This window comes from Danio aesculapii, chromosome 8 (assembly GCF_903798145.1).
Source record: "Danio aesculapii chromosome 8, fDanAes4.1, whole genome shotgun sequence".
Lineage (NCBI taxonomy): Eukaryota > Metazoa > Chordata > Actinopteri > Cypriniformes > Danionidae > Danio > Danio aesculapii.
This window is the reverse complement of record NC_079442.1, coordinates 20632210-20650651: the sequence shown is the minus strand read 5'-3', so window position 1 is coordinate 20650651 and position 18442 is coordinate 20632210.

Sequence of the window (18442 nt, the reverse complement as noted above, 5' to 3'; positions counted from 1 at the left end):
ATAGGCTACAGTGCATAAAAAGCAACGATAACAATTAATTTAAGTTCTCATGGAAATCGGAATTAAACATTTTAACTTCTAGTTACTGATTGCGTATTTAAATTTATAATAATAATGCAAGTTACATGAGCTGCGTTTCTTTCTTAATGAGACCCGATTACGTTTTCTTATAGTTTGCATGGTGTCTAATTTGTATCAGGTGGCTACAATTCCACTCATCAAGAGCCAGTGTATAGAAAATAATTAGTAAAATGTTTCAACAAAGGTGAGATTTATCAAGGTCACTTGTAGGTTTATCACTGGCCACTGCACTGACAAGACTGCTTTCTGCGCACCATAGATGAAACTTAAGCTGAATATTTAAACACGCTGCAGAACATATCAACCATTTAGACATTCTGAAATAGATACTGAACCTTCAGCTAGACTTTACATTAGTTTAAAAGCCCAATTTTGCAGTGAAATTATGAAAGTACTGATGCAGAACTGATTGCAATTATTAAGTAATACTAATATCACAATATACTGAGTTGTGAAATATCTTTGCTATCTTTGCACCTTGCTATATACATTTCTTGTTTCACATCTTTGCATTCTTGAGCATCTTGCATCAATTCTGAGTTTTATTTTTTGTTAAGTATGTTTTATTAACATTTCCCCCAAAGCATTCATCAGTGATTCGTTGTTAAAGGGTGTGTCTGAATATTTCACTCTAGTTCTCCCTATTGATATGCTGTGAACTGTTTAAAGGGGAAAAAAAGAAAAATAAATAAATAGAGAGAGAGATCGGTAAGTATTCTGATGTATTTACACCTGTAGGTGTCACTGGTGGGTTGCACCTCTGTTATGACCCAATGACCAAATGTATTTGCATATATATATTAAAAAAAAAAAAAAACCCAGACACATAGAATTATTAAACCTCTTATAGTGCAATTTTAAGCCATTAATGTATGAGGAAAGAATAAAGAGCATTTGTCAGCCATTAATTAAATCCCTTTTATCACAAATAGGCCTATTTAAAAACAAAAGACTGTCAGTCATCATTTGTGACTCATGCCAGGCTAATTACACGTCTTTTGTGTGATGTATATGATCTTTTACTCTTCGAGGCATGTATTTTGTACTTGGACACCATTCTGAGCTGTCAAGTGATCTGTGTGACTCATTATAATGATCGCACAATAATCTGGCCATTGCCACTGGTTTGATGGTCTCTAAATTGCAGTCTTTGGCTAAGCTAGTCATTCACTAAAATTACTTTAATTTATAATGAAAAAACAAGACAATTATAGATATAGATACAATATTTTAAAGCAGGATCTTTTATCACAGTCCTTTTATTACTTTCCCCCTCATAATTGGGAGTTCACATCCCAAAATGTTCTGACTTGTTTATTAGTTATATAAAAATATAAACCAAAATTTTGAGGTGTAAAATCAGAATAGCAAAAAACCTAGAAACTCACAATAAAATATATTTAAAAAAACAATTCTGGCTTTTTTCCCCAACTCATATTTGTAACTATTTCTTACAGTTTTGTAAGAAATTCTGGGTTTTGGAATTCTGAGTTGATTTCGTACAGACTTTATTTATCTTACTTGTTACATTATTTATTGAACTTGTGACTATATTAGCTTTAAAAAAAAACTTTTCAAACTTAATTTTTCACAATTTTTGACTTAATTTTGTCTTAAAATTTTACATCTGTAAATTTTGTCTTGAGCACTCACAATTTTGACTTTTATATCTTCAATTACTTTTTTTTTTTTCAGAATACTGTGTTTTCATCTAACAATTCTGACCTTTTTTCCCAAAAGAATCACAATTTTTTTCAGTTCCAGTTTTGTGAATTTAAAATATTTATTTGCATCTCTGCTTTATTTCTTGTCACTTTGACTTCATCTCAAAACTGCAACTTTATATTTCTGTCTATATTTCTCACTTTTATACATTTATTTCTCAGAATTGTGACTATTTTTTGCAGTTTGTGTCGTGGCTTTCTTTCAATTCTTTCTTTTTTTCACCTCAAAAAAATTGACGGCACTGTAAAAAACACCGGGTTCTACACAATTTTTTCGTTTCGATGGAAGGGGTGTTAGTGAGACCAACAGCGGCGCTCAACCTGTGGTCTGTGTGGGTCCTAACACCCCAGTATATTGATGGGGACTCTATACTACTCAGTGAGACGTTAAACCGAGGTCCTGACTCTCTGTGGTCGTTAAAAATCTCAGCATGTCCTTAAAAAAAGAGGCATCCTGGCCAAATTTGCCCACTGGTCTCCGTCCATCATGGCATCCTAACCATCCCCTTATTAAATTGGCTTCATCACTCTGTCTCCTCTCCACCAATAAGCTGGTGTGTGGTGTGTGGTCTGGCACAATATGGCTGACGTCGCGTCATCCAAGTGGATGCGGCACACTGGTGGTGGATGAGGAGATTCCCCACAAAAATGTGTAAAGCATTTTGAGTGTCCAAAAATGTGCTATATAAACGTAAGGAATTATTATTATTATTATTATTATTATTATTATTATTATTATTATTATTATTATTATTATTATTATTATTATTATTATTATTATTATTATTATTATTAATATTATGTCATCCTAATACAAATATATTAAATTAAAGTTTATTTTACTAATTTAGGTGGGTTGAACATAAAACAATTAAGTTGTTCCCCTCAAAGTGTGAGTGTGTCTTCATGAGTTATGTGTGCATAATGTAGGCTTTGTGATTTCTCACAATTTCAATTTTTACAACATTTTAAGTCAAATATATGAGCTATACATTTGGAATCCAGAGCAAAAAAGCCAAAACTAAAAGACAAAAAGAGTTTTTTTTATCCAGTATCAGAAATGGACTTCAGTAGTTAGACTTCAATAGTGTTCAAAAGATCACACACACCCCTGAACCTTCATTCCTCTCCTCTGATCTTCACAGATGAGCTTGTGTTTTCCATGTCAGGCTCTTCCTCTCTTTCCGAGTCTGGCAACCAAGACTCGATGGACTGTTTAAAAGCCACAGAGAAGTGTAACCAGGACCAAAAATGCAGCCATCGCTTCAGGATCATGAGGCAGTGTCTGGCAGGCAAGGACAGGAACACCATGTTGGCCAACAGGGATTGTCAGGTGGCTCTGGAAGTCTTGCAGGAGATGGCTTTGTTCGACTGCCGCTGCAAAAGAGGAATGAAGAAGGAAATGCAGTGTCTGCAGAGTTACTGGAGCATCAACATCGGCCTGACCGAAGGTAAGAGCTGTCTGGGATTACAGATCCATGGTCCAGTTGGATAGATGCACACGATTGATCCCACAAAGGCAGTATAGGGGAGATTAAGGGTCGTGTCACATATTTAACTTCAGTTGATCTTTCTTATGGTGGGTTTAGTTTATGGACTTGTTGAAAGTAGATATTGGAGTCTTGCCTACAAAAAAATATCTGAACATTGTCAGCATTATTCCACAAGGGATTCTAGTAATATGGGTCAAAGACGAGATGACCCATTTTGGTGTCTTGATCAAATTGAATTTACTAAAATGATTTTATGTGCATACAAAGTATAATAAATGAAAGTAAAATGCATACTTTAGTGTTTCACATAATGTGTATACATAAAAAATGCAATTAATTAGCACTGGTTAGCACTGTCACCTCACAGCAAGAAGCTCACTGGTTCGAGTCCCGGATGGGCCAGTTGGCATTTCTGTGTGGAGTTTGCATGTTCTCCCCATGTTTGCGTGGATTTCGTCTGGGTGCGCCAGTTTCCCCCCATAATCCTACCTGCCAACACTACCACTTTTCCTGGGAGTCCCACCACCCTTCCGTTTTGTTAATTCTCCTGGAAATTTCTCCTCGCCCCCGTTCCACAAGTTTTTTTTTCGGTGCAGTAACACCTCTGGGTCACTGACTTTGGTATAGTATCCAATAGCAGTGGCCGCCAGAAACTCGGTGCATAGTTACTTACCTGGTTCTCAGCTGTGTTATTCAGACACCTCAGCCCCGACATCAAGCCACCCCCACCCTCAGTCTCCCGGATTTTCAGAGACAAATGTTGGCAGGTATGCCCACAATCAAGTCATGCGCTATAAGCGAATTGTAAAAACTAGACTGTCCGTAGTGTATGAGTGTGTGTGAATGTGAAAGTGTATGGTATGGTGAATGATAAGGAAGGGTATCCACTGAGTAAAACATATGCCAGAATATTTGGCGGTTCATCCGCTGTGGTGACCACCGCTAAATAAGGAACTGAGCAGAAGGAAAATTAATGAATTAAGCAAAAAACAAAAACTCTTTGCAGTTTAATGGAAAACACAAATACCTGAATTAATACTTTGCACTGTAACACTTAAATATGTCAACAAATGATTGTTATGAATATGCCAGAATTTGTTTTTGGTACAGTATATGAACTATTGTTATTGAGTGGTATTAAACTTGGTCCTCTGTAATTTTGTAAATAGTGAAGGGTAGTTCTGTAAATTATAGTACATATGTACAATCAGCATTTTTTTTATTGTTGTTTAACTCAGATAGACATGTTTTTTTACGCTTTCCCCCTCTATTAACGTTCTGTTCATTAGATTCTTCTGAGTTAAAAAAAAAATATCAGTTTCAAATCAATCAATCAATCAATCAATTAAATAATCAAATAGACAGACAGACAGACAGACAGACAGACAGACAGACAGACAGACAGACAGACAGATAGATAGATAGATAGATAGATAGATATTAATTTTCTCAAAATTCTACACACAATACCCCACAATGTGAAGAAAGATTTTTTTGAAATTGTTGCAAATTTATTAAAAATAAAAACAAACTGAAAAATCACATGTACATAAGTATTTACATCCTTTGCCGTGGAGCTCTAAATTGAGTTCAGGTACATTCTGTTTCCACTGATCACTCTTGAGATGTTTCAGCAGCTTAATTGGAGGTCACCTGTGGTAAATTCAGTTGATTGGACATGATTAGAAAAGGCATACACCTGTCTATATAAGGTCCCAGGGTTGACAGTGCATGTCAAAGCACAAACCAAGCATGAAGACAAAGGAATTGTCTGTAGATCTCTGAGGACAGGATTATCTCGAGGCACAAGGCTGGGGAAAGTTACAGAAACAGTACATGTGATTTTTCAGGTTTTTATTTTTAATAAATTTGCTACAATTTAAAAAAAAATATTTCTTCACATTGTCATTATGGGGAATTGTGTGAAGAATTTTAAGGAAATAAATTAATTTAATTCATTTTGGAATGAGGCTGTAACATAAAAAAATGTGGAAAAAGTGAAGCACTATCAAAACTTTCCAGATGCACTGTAGATAGATAGATAGATATATAGATAGATAGATAGATAGATAGATATGTGTAAGAAAACATTTAAAATTAAGAAGTTTTTGAACTTTCTATTTAAATTAGAAAAAAACTAGGTTGCTGCAACATACCCATATGACATCACTAACACCAGTCTCCCCTCTTTCATGCAAAGCACAACAAGTACGTTTCTATTCATAAATTCAGCACAATCGGACCAAAGCAGATCCAGTATAAGGGTTGCGCATTAGTGCTGTCAGGGCGGTGAATAAGACAAACTGTCCTTGTGTGCTGACATTACTCTTCAGTGTGGTAACAGGCAGAAGTGATGCGACGCAGGAGGGTGAAGATGCTGCATTCATGTTGGCATGAGCTGAATATATATGACTTGATCAGCTTTGCCCAAGCACCTCAATGCAATGCTGCCGTGAAGCTCGTCTTCAGCTCTAAGGCAAACACAATATGATTTGCATATTTATATATATTTTGGGGGGTGTTGATATTCAGGCAACAGTCCTTTTTTATGCTGGAATGTAATTCTGATTTATAGTCAAGAAAGATTTGATGCATAAAAGTGTTTCCAGTATTCTCATCACAAATTTAGTCTATCTATCTATCTATCTGTCTGTCTGTCTGTCTGTCTGTCTGTCTGTCTGTCTGTCTATCTGTCTATCTATCTATCTATCTATCTATCTATCTATCTATCTATCTATCTATCTATCTATCTATCTATCTATCTATCTATCTATCTATCTCTCTATCTATCTATCTATCTATAACATGCTGCAATTTATACTCCAAAGCCAATGTAATACTTATATGTAATGCACTTAACGTATGTCAAACCCTTGCATTTTAAAATTCTTTTACATTTAATGTGCACATTTTGTATTAATTTTGTATAAATAATTACATAGTTTAGCTTTGCGTAAATTAATTTATTTATGTATTATTATATTTTAATACTTGGAATGGACGGCAACTTATATGTAGTTAATATATACTGGAAAACATGCTATTTAAATGAAAAATTGAAACTTAATGTTTTGAGCAAATGTTTTGAGCTGGAAGTCTCAACCTCAAGCTATAAAACAGCTATAAATAAGTGTTACTATTGTTATTAATTCAGCCGATCTCCGTTTTGGCGGGAGTTTTTTTTCATCTTACAATACCTTAGCATAAATTACTGAATCCAGATTTTAAATAGTAAAATCATTGAAACTCTTTTATGATTTTTATTTTATTTTATTTTATTTTATTTTATTTATTTTATTTTTTTGGGAGGGAGGGGGGGGGGGGCTGCTAATGGTCTAATCTGATTCAATGATTTATGCTAAACTAAGCTAAAAGTGCTCTTGCCAGTCCTGCAGATCGGCCGAATGGGTTCAAAAATGGAAAAATCTACTTTGAGCCTATTTTTTTTTTTAAAGTGGTGTTCCATTAACATCCTAATGGTTTTTGCCATAAAAACTTGGAATAATGTTTTGAGCTAATGATTTGAGCTAGATGTCTCAATTTAGAGCTATAAAAACACTATATAGCACCCCTATGTGGCAATGTATTATACAATTAGTGTATAATAAAAAATTTTTTGGTTGTTTTTTCATTTTAATTTTTTATTGAGCTTTATCACCGGATTGCAGAATAAATAAGTATTAATTTCATGCATGGTTGGTTGTGATAAGATTATATTTTGCCCAGATACAAAAATAATATATTGTATATGCTTTAATCAAAGGACATTTCTCCTTTGTAGATCACCTTTCCTTAATGGAACACTTTTTTTGGAATTAGGCTCAATCTAAAAGTAACCTAGAGTTAAAATCTTAAAACATTGTTACCATTTTTTAATTCATTCAGCCGATTTCCAGGTTTGTTATCCTTTTTTCATCTTACAGTACCTTAGCAGAAATTATTGAATCCAGATTTAAATAGGAAAATTATTAAAACTCTTTTATTGATTTTTTATTTTTATATTTTATGTTTGGAGAAAGATGCTAATGTCTAATCTGATTCAATGATTTATGCTAAGCTAAGCTAAAGCTAAGCTAAGCTAGCTAGCTAACGTTTCTCTTGCCATTCCCGCAGACTTGGCTCTGAATGGGTTCAAAAATGGAAAAAACTCAACCTTGAGCCTATTTTTCAAAAAAAGTGGAATGTTCCTTTAACTTCCTAATGGTTTTTGCTATAAAAAAATAAAACGAATAATTTTGACTCTTCTTTTACTCTTCTTCTTCTTATTATTTTTTTGTTTTGTTTTTTTACCCACAAGCACATCCTTCCAACATAAGACAGGTTTTGTGGTCCAGAGTCACAAATGTGAACTCAGGAATGGTTGAAATCACTCTACGCCTTAACAGTAGAGCCAATTCAGTGCCAGGATGCAGCAGTCAGACTCAACTCACAGTGAACTGAGCACACATTCCACTAACACACACTGCTTTCGCTCCTTCTTGTGACATGTGACACCACCAATTGATCTATTGCATCTGATCCAGTGCTGCACTGCAAGAAGCATTGCAATCCATTGCTTCCTGTCCGAGCAGCTGCACAGTAGTGACTTTTAAAGACAATCGTGGTTTCGTGTAAGAACTGTAGCATGGCTCGCGTGCCCTGTGGCTATGGAATATTCTTTATGTTTGTTCTAATCAAGCAGATGCAAACTGAACCATACCAATTGATTGACCTCCTTTCGAGCAGTTGTGCGTACAGTACAAGCCCCCCCTCCCCACGTGCACAGAACGTTCAGAGCTTATCGGCTTTACTCCCTCAGCAGCATTAACACAATGTTGTTATGGATTGTTTATGAGATAAAGATGCATCCCTTATTGCCTTGTTGAACATCATTTTAAGTTAATTGTATGCGGATATCTCAGTGCAAGTGAAATACTTTTGTTTACAGTGTAAGTCTATTAAATAATTACAGCGGAAACAACTGGCAAATAACCTAGTTTTGTTTAATCTGGGAACATTGTATTTATGGAGTTTTAGGTTTTGAAATGTAATTTTAAACTAATAAAAATATATATTGTAGATATTTTTTAATAAAACAGATGTTCACCAAGTTTGTAATTTTATAACATAAACAAAGAGATGAATGAATGAATGAATATATATATATATTTCTTTTATTTATTAAAAGTATCAGGATTTTTATCATGATTATTTGATGAATATTATGCTAAGAAGAGTGTTCTATTTAAATGTCTTACAACAATACAGTGGTTTTAGGAATGTAATCCATAAAAAATTCCAAATAATAATAATAATAATAAGAAGAAGAATAATAAGAAGAAGATGAAGAAGATGTAAGTGCTGTTTTCAAGCATTTTTGCCTAATTGCACATTTATTTTACATATTTGTTTCATATTTCATTCTTTAGTGATTTAAGGTTATAATATTTTGTATTAATTTAGCTGAAGTGTATTTATAAATGTAAATGTGTTGGAAGGTTTAAATGTGTTATTTCATTTGTTGTATTTTAAGACATTTAATATAGAAATGTGTCACTTTAAGGAAATGACGTGTAATGTGAGTGACTTGTTTATGAATCGCCGGACAGACTGACGATGAACAGACGCATGTCAATTCTGTGTAAAGTTACATGTGTTTAAGGAGCTTAAAGTTGCTGCTGTCATAAGTCAAAAGGGACAGTGAAGTAGACTATATTAAATCAAGGCCCCTCTTTTCATGACAAGCGACCAACGAGGTATTTGTTTTGCTTAATGTATTAGATAATCGTGGTTTGTATAATTTCTTATACGTTTGTACTGTGTTCATTTACTAATACAGTTCTCACGGCGTCATGGCGTCAGGCGCAAAGCACATTATGGACGACCTTAAATAAATGCTCGTTCTGGAGAAACAACCTGTGTCTGTGTTGTTGTGAAGAGAGTGACAGAAGAAGAAGAAGAAGACGAAATATAGCTGCAAGCAGCAATAATAGGGGCCAAGCAGCCCAGTGGCCACATCATAAACAAGCACTGCAATATGCTACAGAGCAACTGGAACATTCTATAACTTTTCGGCAGCATGGTCTGAGCCAAATTTGGTGGAAATAGGGGTGAACAATCTATGGAGAGTTCAAAATAACAGATTTTCAAACTAATTCAAGATGGTGGACAGGAAGTTGTGTCAATTAGTGAATAAATTATACCAAGATTGTAATTTTTGTAACATAAACAAACAGATGAATAAATATTTTTTATTTATTAAAAATATCAGTTTTTTTTTCATGATCATTTGATGAATAATATGTTAAGAAGAGTGTTCTATTTAAATGTCTTACAACAATACAGCAATTTTAGGAAATTAATCCAATAAATAAATAAATAAATAAATAAATAAATCTAGCTGCAAGCAGCAATTATTGTGGCCAAGCAGCCCAGCGGCCACATCATAAACAAGCACGGCAACAAGCTACAGAGCGACTGGAAATTCTATAACTTTTTGGCAGCATGGTCTGAGCTAAATTTGGTGGAAATAGGGGTGAACAGTCTATGCAGAGTTCTGAACAACAGATTTTCAAACTAATTCAAGATGGTGGACAGGAAGTCGTGTCAATTAGGGAATAAATTATGTGATTCAGCCTGTATTGTCATCATTAAATCAAGTTTGCGCATGTGCTAAATGACAACAGTTTTGTCTATCGACATGAATTCCATAACCTTTGGTCTACATGGTGTGAAGATGATCAGAGTCAAAGTTGGTCAAGATGCTCCTTCGGTGCTTGGCCTGTAATAATAATAATAATAATAATAATAATAATAATAATAATAATAATAATAATAATTGAACTGAAAAGAACCTCACTAAATAACGGACCACATATTTATAATAGTAAACTTCACACGTGAATACATACTGATTAAAAGTTTACAGTGTTTATCAGTGGATTTCCCAAGTCAGATTGGAGTTATTTAGATAAACAATTTGTGTTGTCCAGCTTAGCTGAGTGTTTGCATTACAGCACCTTTTTTCTGCTGAATGTATTTATGAGTCTTGTTTTTCTGGCCTTAGTTTAGATGCATTTTTCCCAGCAAGACATAACATGCTAAACATGCTGAAAATGCAGTCAGGTGTAACATTATAAAGAGAGGTGGATAAATTAAGAATAAACCCGAACATATAAGAGAAAAACTGATGCTTTAGTTTTTAGTTTTTTTTGGGGGGGATGATTTGATGAATAATTTTATGATCCCATTGTTGTCAGATGTTATGGCAATCTTATCACAAAATTGCCAATCATGGTTATTGCTTGTGACATTGTAATAATGATTTATTTGGCTAATGTAGAGTAATGAAATAGTGTCAAATATGTTTGGTGAAAAAGTATGTCATTTTCTGGCTACTTATAATATTTATACTTAATAATATTTAAAGGGGTAGTTCACCCACAAATGAAAATTTACTCACTATTTACCAGTGGTTGCAAACCTGTATGAATTTCTTTATTCTGTTAAACACAAAATACATTTTGAAAAAAAAAAAAAAATCTTTCTTTCTTTCTTAGTATCTGCTCTTTTTTGTCTTTCACTAATGGATTCACATTAGTGCAGAATTCAGTACCTGAGGTTACAAGGCAAGTCTAAATACTCCTGATTGGCCATTGTGTTCATAAGCTCAGCAGAAATGTGTGTGATTGATTTTATTATTTGAATACACTGTCATCAGCTGACGAACATGTGGAAAACTTCTATCAGAGGAATCTATCAGAATCTTCTATCAGTTTCAGAGGAATCACACTGCTCCTTCTGCAATACCTCTGCGCCCCACTAGCGGGCACCACACACTTTGAGAACCACTGTTGTAGCCTAAAACTGATTGATGACTGAAGCTGTGCCTGGTCAATATCTGTGAGACACCTCTTGGGAATCTATAATGCTGCTTATGATACTGACAGTGGTGCTCACCCTGTGGTCTGTGATGGCCCTAATGCCCCAGTATAGCGATGGGGCACTGAACTGTAAACTGCACTTCCCTTCAGATTAGATGTTAAAGCGAGGTCCTGACTCTGTGTGATCATTAAAAACCCCATAGCAATTCTCTTAAAAGTAGTGGTGTACTGCTGGTGTTCTGGCCAAATTCCCTTCATTGGCTGTTATCCGTCTTGGCCTCCTAATATTCTCCATTCATTCATTTATAGTTCTCTCTCTCTCTCTCTCTCTCTCTCTCTCTCTCTCTCTCTCTCTCTCAGCTGTTCTGCTGTGAGTTAACATAAATGATCCCCTGACTTCATTGTTAAGTGCTTGTTGTACACATATGCCTTGGCATGACTTGGATTGGCTCGGTTTGTTGTTGGCTTGGCTCGGATTGCTTTCCACTATAGTTTTACTGCTTGTTTTACCACTTTAAAGTAGGTGAGATTATAGACAGAGCTATAGTTGTGCTGTGTCTGTCGCCATGACATCATCATAAATGTGAAATCAAAAACTCACTGCAACAATTAACCAAATTGATGGAAAACTTGATCCTGTGTGCTCTATCAAGCTTCCACTGGATCTGCTCCTCTATTACATACAAAAGGGAGGTCCGTACTCCAATCTCTACAATGCAGCTTTGTTATCCCTTTTACAAGTAAGTTTTGAATACTCCCACTGACCCCTCTGCGTGAATTATGATATTTTGATTCTGTCATATGTAGGAACTTATATATTTTTTTCATTTAAACAGTTTGATATTGATCATATTATTATCTCATATATCCATGAGGTTGATGGTCACCATCATCTTAGCCTGCGTTTTATGGTAGAGATTAGAGCTGCTGTATTTACTGAATTTAAGTTAATTCATCAACTACTCCAAAAAAAAAAAAAACATGAATAAATGTGGCTGTTTAACTAGAGAAGAATACAGTAAATGTTCTAGTAACCTAAACTGTGTTTGAATTAAGTACAGTGTGTACTGGTGTGAATTAAAAAATAAATATTGTTCAACCCTGCTGGAAAAAAAACAAACAAAAAAAAACAGCTTAAACCAGATTAGCTGGTCAACCAGCCAGGTTTTGGAGGACGTTTGGTCATTTCCTGGCAGGTTTCGGTCATTTCCTGGCTGGTTTTTGCCATTTCCAGCCTGGTCTTTGCTGGTCAGGTTGGGAGATTTCCAGCTAAAACCAGCTTCACTAGCCAAGCCAGGCTGGGAGCCCAAACAAAACCAGCTATGTCCATCTTAAACCAGGCTGGTCAAGCTGGTTTTAGCTGGTCATTTCCCAGCCTGACCAGCTAAGGCCAGGCTGGAAATGACTGAAACCAGCCTGGAAATGACCAAAACCTCTTTAAAACCAGGCTGGTCAACCAGCTAAAACCAGCCAACCAGCTTAGGCTGGTTTAAGCTAGTTGAAGTTTTTCTTTGTGAAATATTTCCCAGATGATGCTTAACAGAGCAAGTAAATTTTCACAGTATGTCCGATAATATTTTTTCTTCTGGAGAAAGTCATAAAATCAGTTTTTAATTAAGAAAAAAAAACATTTTAAGGTCAAAATTATTAGCCCCTTTAAGCTATATATATATATATATAATATATATATAATATATATATATATTATATATAGATATATATATATATATATATATATTTTTCCACTGTCTACAAAACAAACCATCTTATACAGTAACTTGTCTAATTACTCTAACCTGCCTAACCTAATTAACCTAGTTAAGCCGTTAAATGTCACTTTAAGCTGTATAGAAGAGTCTTGAAAAATATCTAGTCAAATATTATTTACTGTCATTATGGCAAAGATAAAATAAATCAGTTATTAGAAACGAATTATTAAAACTATTATGTTTAGTAATGTGCTGAAAAAATATTCTCTCCGTTAAGCAAAAAATTGGGGAAAAAATAAACAGGGGGGCTAATAATTCTGACTTCAATTGTATGTTTTTTTCAGCAGGGGATTTTGTTCAGAAAAAAAAAAAATACTATTGCTTGTGTAGACATCAGCATATATTATATAAACCAAACATATTATGCTTTACTAGTACTTGTTTAATTAGTGTCCGAAACTTAAAATAAACATTTGTGATAAATTGTGCTTTATGACAAATGCCATATACATGATCTGTCTCAAGCAGATTTGAGTTTAGCAGCTGACCATGTGACATCAGTGTGGTCATAAACTCCAGGTACTGGCCTAGACTGATCACACCAATGTGATTGTACATGTCAAAGTGTTAAAAGTACATTCAGTGACTAAGCTTGTTCATTTAAATAAAGCTGGTTTGGTGTCTCATATTGGAAGTTCAATGGTGCAGGTAGTGACAATTTTCTATTGCCGATCAGTGATCTGCAGGGTTCACCCATAACAATTTGTTAGATGTACTGTACTGGCATCCTTGGAACCTCAGGTGAGGTGATACTGGAAAATTCCACGTACCAGACAATGGAAACCTGAAATGTGAGTACTGACCTGTATATGCAGTGGAAAAGCACCATTAACACTGTATGAAACAAGATAAACATAGTGACCTAATGAATCGGCAATAGTCACTGTACAAGTCGGAGCTCTCTAAAAATGTATTTATGATTTGCAGTTATGAGGATGTAAATTATTTTTTTTATTTTAACCCACGTTAAGTTTCCCAGTACTGGGCTGCGGCTGGAACGCATTCTGCTGCGAAGAAAACATATGCTGGAATAGTTGGCAGTTCATTCCGCTGTGGCGACCCCTGATAAATAAGGGACTAAGCCGAAGGAAAATGAATGAATGAATGAATGAATGGATAAACCTATGTTAATTCCAATGTCAACACATATATTTTATTAAAACCTTATTGATATGTAATGCGGTCAAAGTGTTTTGAGCACTTCAAAACAATTGGTTCAAATGCTTTAAAAATCTTCATCACTGTTACTTGCATGACAAATAGCTGCCAAGGGTATTACATTACATTATAAATGTTTTGTCCAAACATTTTAAAAATGAATATGAATATCTTTGTTTTTTTTTCTCACCATCCATCTGCTTGTCTCTATACTTATCCCTCCATTCATCCGTCATTGTATCTGCTAAGGCTAAATAAGCATGAGAACACTCTGTGCCGGCGTAAAGCAAAGTGTACTGTTTACCTTTGGGTCCTGAGAGCCGAATTCATTCGATTCTCCACCAACATCATAACAATAGATTAGATAGTTGACAAAGAGTAATTGCTTTCTGCAGTACGTGTGCAACACTGAGGTGGAAAGGCAGTTCAGAGGCATGACCTGATATGGGAATAGTATTAGATTTCATTTAAAGGCTCCAGTGTTTCAAGGCTGCGCATCCTCTGTGTAAATATGTGTGTGTGTGGTGTGTGTGTGTGTGTGTGTGTGTGGTGTGTAGTTCAGAGGCAGCGGTGAAAAGCTCCCTGTTGCTATGTGAGGTTATGCAAGTTCTGTACTCCAGTCTGTCTGAGGTTCATCATAGATAGCTTGAATTTAAACACTAGGGAAAATGATGTTGGCATACAGAACAAACTGTTCTAAATGTATCCTAATGGATGTACAGTACATGACTGGTGTGAGGAATAAAACATATCCGACAGTAATTACATTCTTTTTTTTAGAATCAATTGAGGGACATATATTTGAATCTTTGCTCATAGGTATTGTATAACGTTGTTCCACCAGTCCCACGGAAGTTGCATGATGACCAGTGTTGCCAGATATAGCGGACTTTTTCCAGCTCAAAAGCTGCCCAAAACCCGCTCAAACGCACAAAAAACTGTAAAAAATATTAAAATATTATTTTATTTAATTTTAATTTCTTTAAATCAGAATTATCCTAGTTACTTTAACTGTCATTATTTTTTAACCATATAATACTAGCGGTCACAGAACTAAACCTCACTTTGAAACACTCACCCACACTGCACTTATGTTGTGTAGATTACACTACCTATTAGAGTATGTTTTACTTTCGAAATAGGGTATAAATTCATCTCATTTGGCGTTTTAAATTCTTCTGAACATAATTAGGTACTGCTTGTCAATCAGACAACGCTTCTATGTTTGTTCTTAATGTCAATAGCAGGAAAAAATTAAACGCTGTGAGTTTAACTGCAGGCTCTGGGTGATGTGTGTGCATGTGAAGGGGTGACAGATTTGGCCGGGGAGTCAGACTTTAATACAACTTTCCTTCACCTCCTCTTGCGGGTGGGCCCACGTGGTTTTGCGATATGCACTGGTCACTACTAACTGAATGGAGAAAGAGCACACCGTTATGTTTTGTTAGATATGTTGCATATAAATTTACATTTCAAAACCGCCAAAAAATTTGTCAACCTGCTAGTGTCAGTTTTTACCCGCAAAATCAAATTCAAATCCGCTCTACTGGGTGGAGACCTCCCAATCTGGCAACACCGATGATTTTTATATAAAGTGCTATATTTAAATGTTCAGTTATGACTTTTTTTAGTCATAGTTAGTTTTTTAGTTAGCCAACCTTTTTATCATGAATGCTTTAGCCAACAACAATAAAGAAATATGTTCATTTGTTCAAACCAGAAATTTCTATGATTTTCTCATGACTTTTTAAATGATTTGTGATGGATAAGGGCTTTTAATAAGAATTTAACTGCACTCACAAAGAGTGATTTATAGCTTATTAATATTTATATCCATTAATGAGTTTTCCAATTATTTTTCTTAGACTTTTACAGCCTTGGAAATGACAGTTTTTGAATGACTTAAACTGAGACAAATTTATTTGAGGAGCTAAATAGTGCATAGCTGGGATGACATACACTACATTGCCAAAAGTTTCAGCATATCTGCCTTTGCATGCACATAAACTTTAATGAAATCTTAATCCGTAGGGTTTGGGAGGGAGTTTGCCTACTCTTTGCAGCTATAACAAGTCTTCTGTGAAGGCTTTCACACAAGGTTTAAGAGTGTGTTTATGGGAATTTTTGAGCCTTCATTTAAAAGCACATTTGTGAGGTCAGACACTGATGTTTTGCGGGAAGGCCTGGTTCACATTCTCTGCACTAATTCATCACAACTTTGTTCAGTCGGGTTAAGATCAGGACTCTGTGCAGGCCAATCAAATTCCTCCACACCAAGCTGACTCATTCTTGTTTTTTGGACCTTGATTTGTGTATTGGTATGCAGTCATATTGGAACAGGAAAGGGCCATCCATAAACTGTTCCCACAAAGTTGGGAGCATGAAATTGTACAAATAAATATCTTGATATCCTGGAGCATTAAGGTTCCTAACACTAATTGGCCAAGCCAAACTCCTAATAAAAGAGAACAAACAAATAATAAGCAACATCCTGCAACACTTCTTGGCCTGATCTGAAGGACATATGAAGTTTGGAGGTCTGTGGCTATTGACTCTGCATTACTGTTCCTGCTCTGTGATTTTTTAGTTTTTTTTTTTGGGCTTTTTTTGAGTTGCTGTTGTTAACAATTGCTTCCACTTTGATATATTATCAGCTGAATGCTGAATATTGAGCGCTGCAAAGAACTCACAAATTGACTTATTGCACAAGTGGTAACGCATGATACCACGCTTGAATTTACTGAGCTCCTGAGTGGAACCCATTGTTTTACAAATGTTTGTAGATACAGTCTGCTAGCTGCTTGATTTTATACACGTCACCATGGAAGTCATTGGAGCGCCTGAATTCAATGAAATTCCAATTGAAAGGGCTACATGTCCAAATGCTGTCCTGGAGGGCCGGTGTCTTGGAGAGTTTAGTTCCAACCCTAATCAAACACATCTGAACCAGCTAATCAATCTCTTACTAGATATACTAGATATAATATAATATCTTCCTGGCAGGTGCATTGAATCAAGTTGAAGCTAAACTCAGTAGGACAGAGTTTGGACACCCCTACCCTAATCCCTTTGAAAGGTTTAGCCCCCAGAGTGACATTTTCAACAAGATGAAGGGTGTAGGGGTCAAAAAAAGCATTTTTGTTTTTTAAATCCACTACTAGGTCATCTTAACAAGACAATCAAGGAGGTGTGTTTTTGGCACATTTTTGTCCTCTGGTTGACACCCCCCAAAAAAACTAAATGCATAATATACTGTAAAACAAATCTATACATAGGATTTTTAGATAAAGTCGAACTCCAAGCCTACAGTTGTCATTCTGTGGCACCAAACAAATTCCATTGGCTATGTCCTTTGGCTCTACCCTTCAGAATCCTTCATTTCGAATGGTACTTCATTTTGGAATAACACTTCAATATGGCTGTGATTGTATTCACTGCACTGTATTTACTCAGAAGGACTTTTCGGAGAATGAAATATCCTGTTGGAATGCACCGATAGTGTATCTTTGTAGACCAAAAATGAGAAAATGGTTAGCATTTTACCACTTTTGGTTCCATCATGGTTCCATGGTCAAGTTTTTTTTAAACCCTTTTTTAAGCCCCCTTCTCTTTCTCCGACAAGCTTTCGGTATCATCTGTTGCGTTCTCCTGTGCATTTGTGCACTCCTCTGGGAAATCTGTATCCCCAGGGTTCCTGTAAAAGTGACAAAAACCTACTGATTTCAGACAGAAGCAGACATAAATATTTGTTTTATGCATAGTACTGTAGGAAAATATTAATATTGAGAATGTGAGCATAACTCGAAATGAAAACAAAATGAGGATTATATCTACAGCTACACGAAGTTCAGATCATTTGAAGATAATTAAAATGTTACAAATTGATTCTCTAACACATAATTCACAGATACACACAATGGTAGCCTCCCAAACAAGACAGTAATTCATCTATGAAATTCTAAAAGACTGTAAAGATTAATTCACCGGTCATCCTCAGGAGTCCTCATGTAGTTCATTGGTTATTGTCACCTCCATAAACACATCATCTCCAAAAACTAATATTTCGTGTACTGTCCTGGTCCAATAACAGGAAGTTTTAGTCCATTAGTCCTCACGTTTTGACTATTGATTCATGGTGCGGCCAGCATCCACACAAGCATATGCATTTCATTCATTTCTTTAGAAAAAAAACATGTATATTGCCTAGCCTTTCTGTGTTTGAGTTGCAAGTCTAAACCAGCATGGCATAGAAATACAGGCCGCTTTTAACAGAAATATGCTGAAACATTTAAAAACAGTCGCCGCTCTCAATGTGCAATAACACAGTGGGTCATTTGAGGTTCATCTGAACAAAC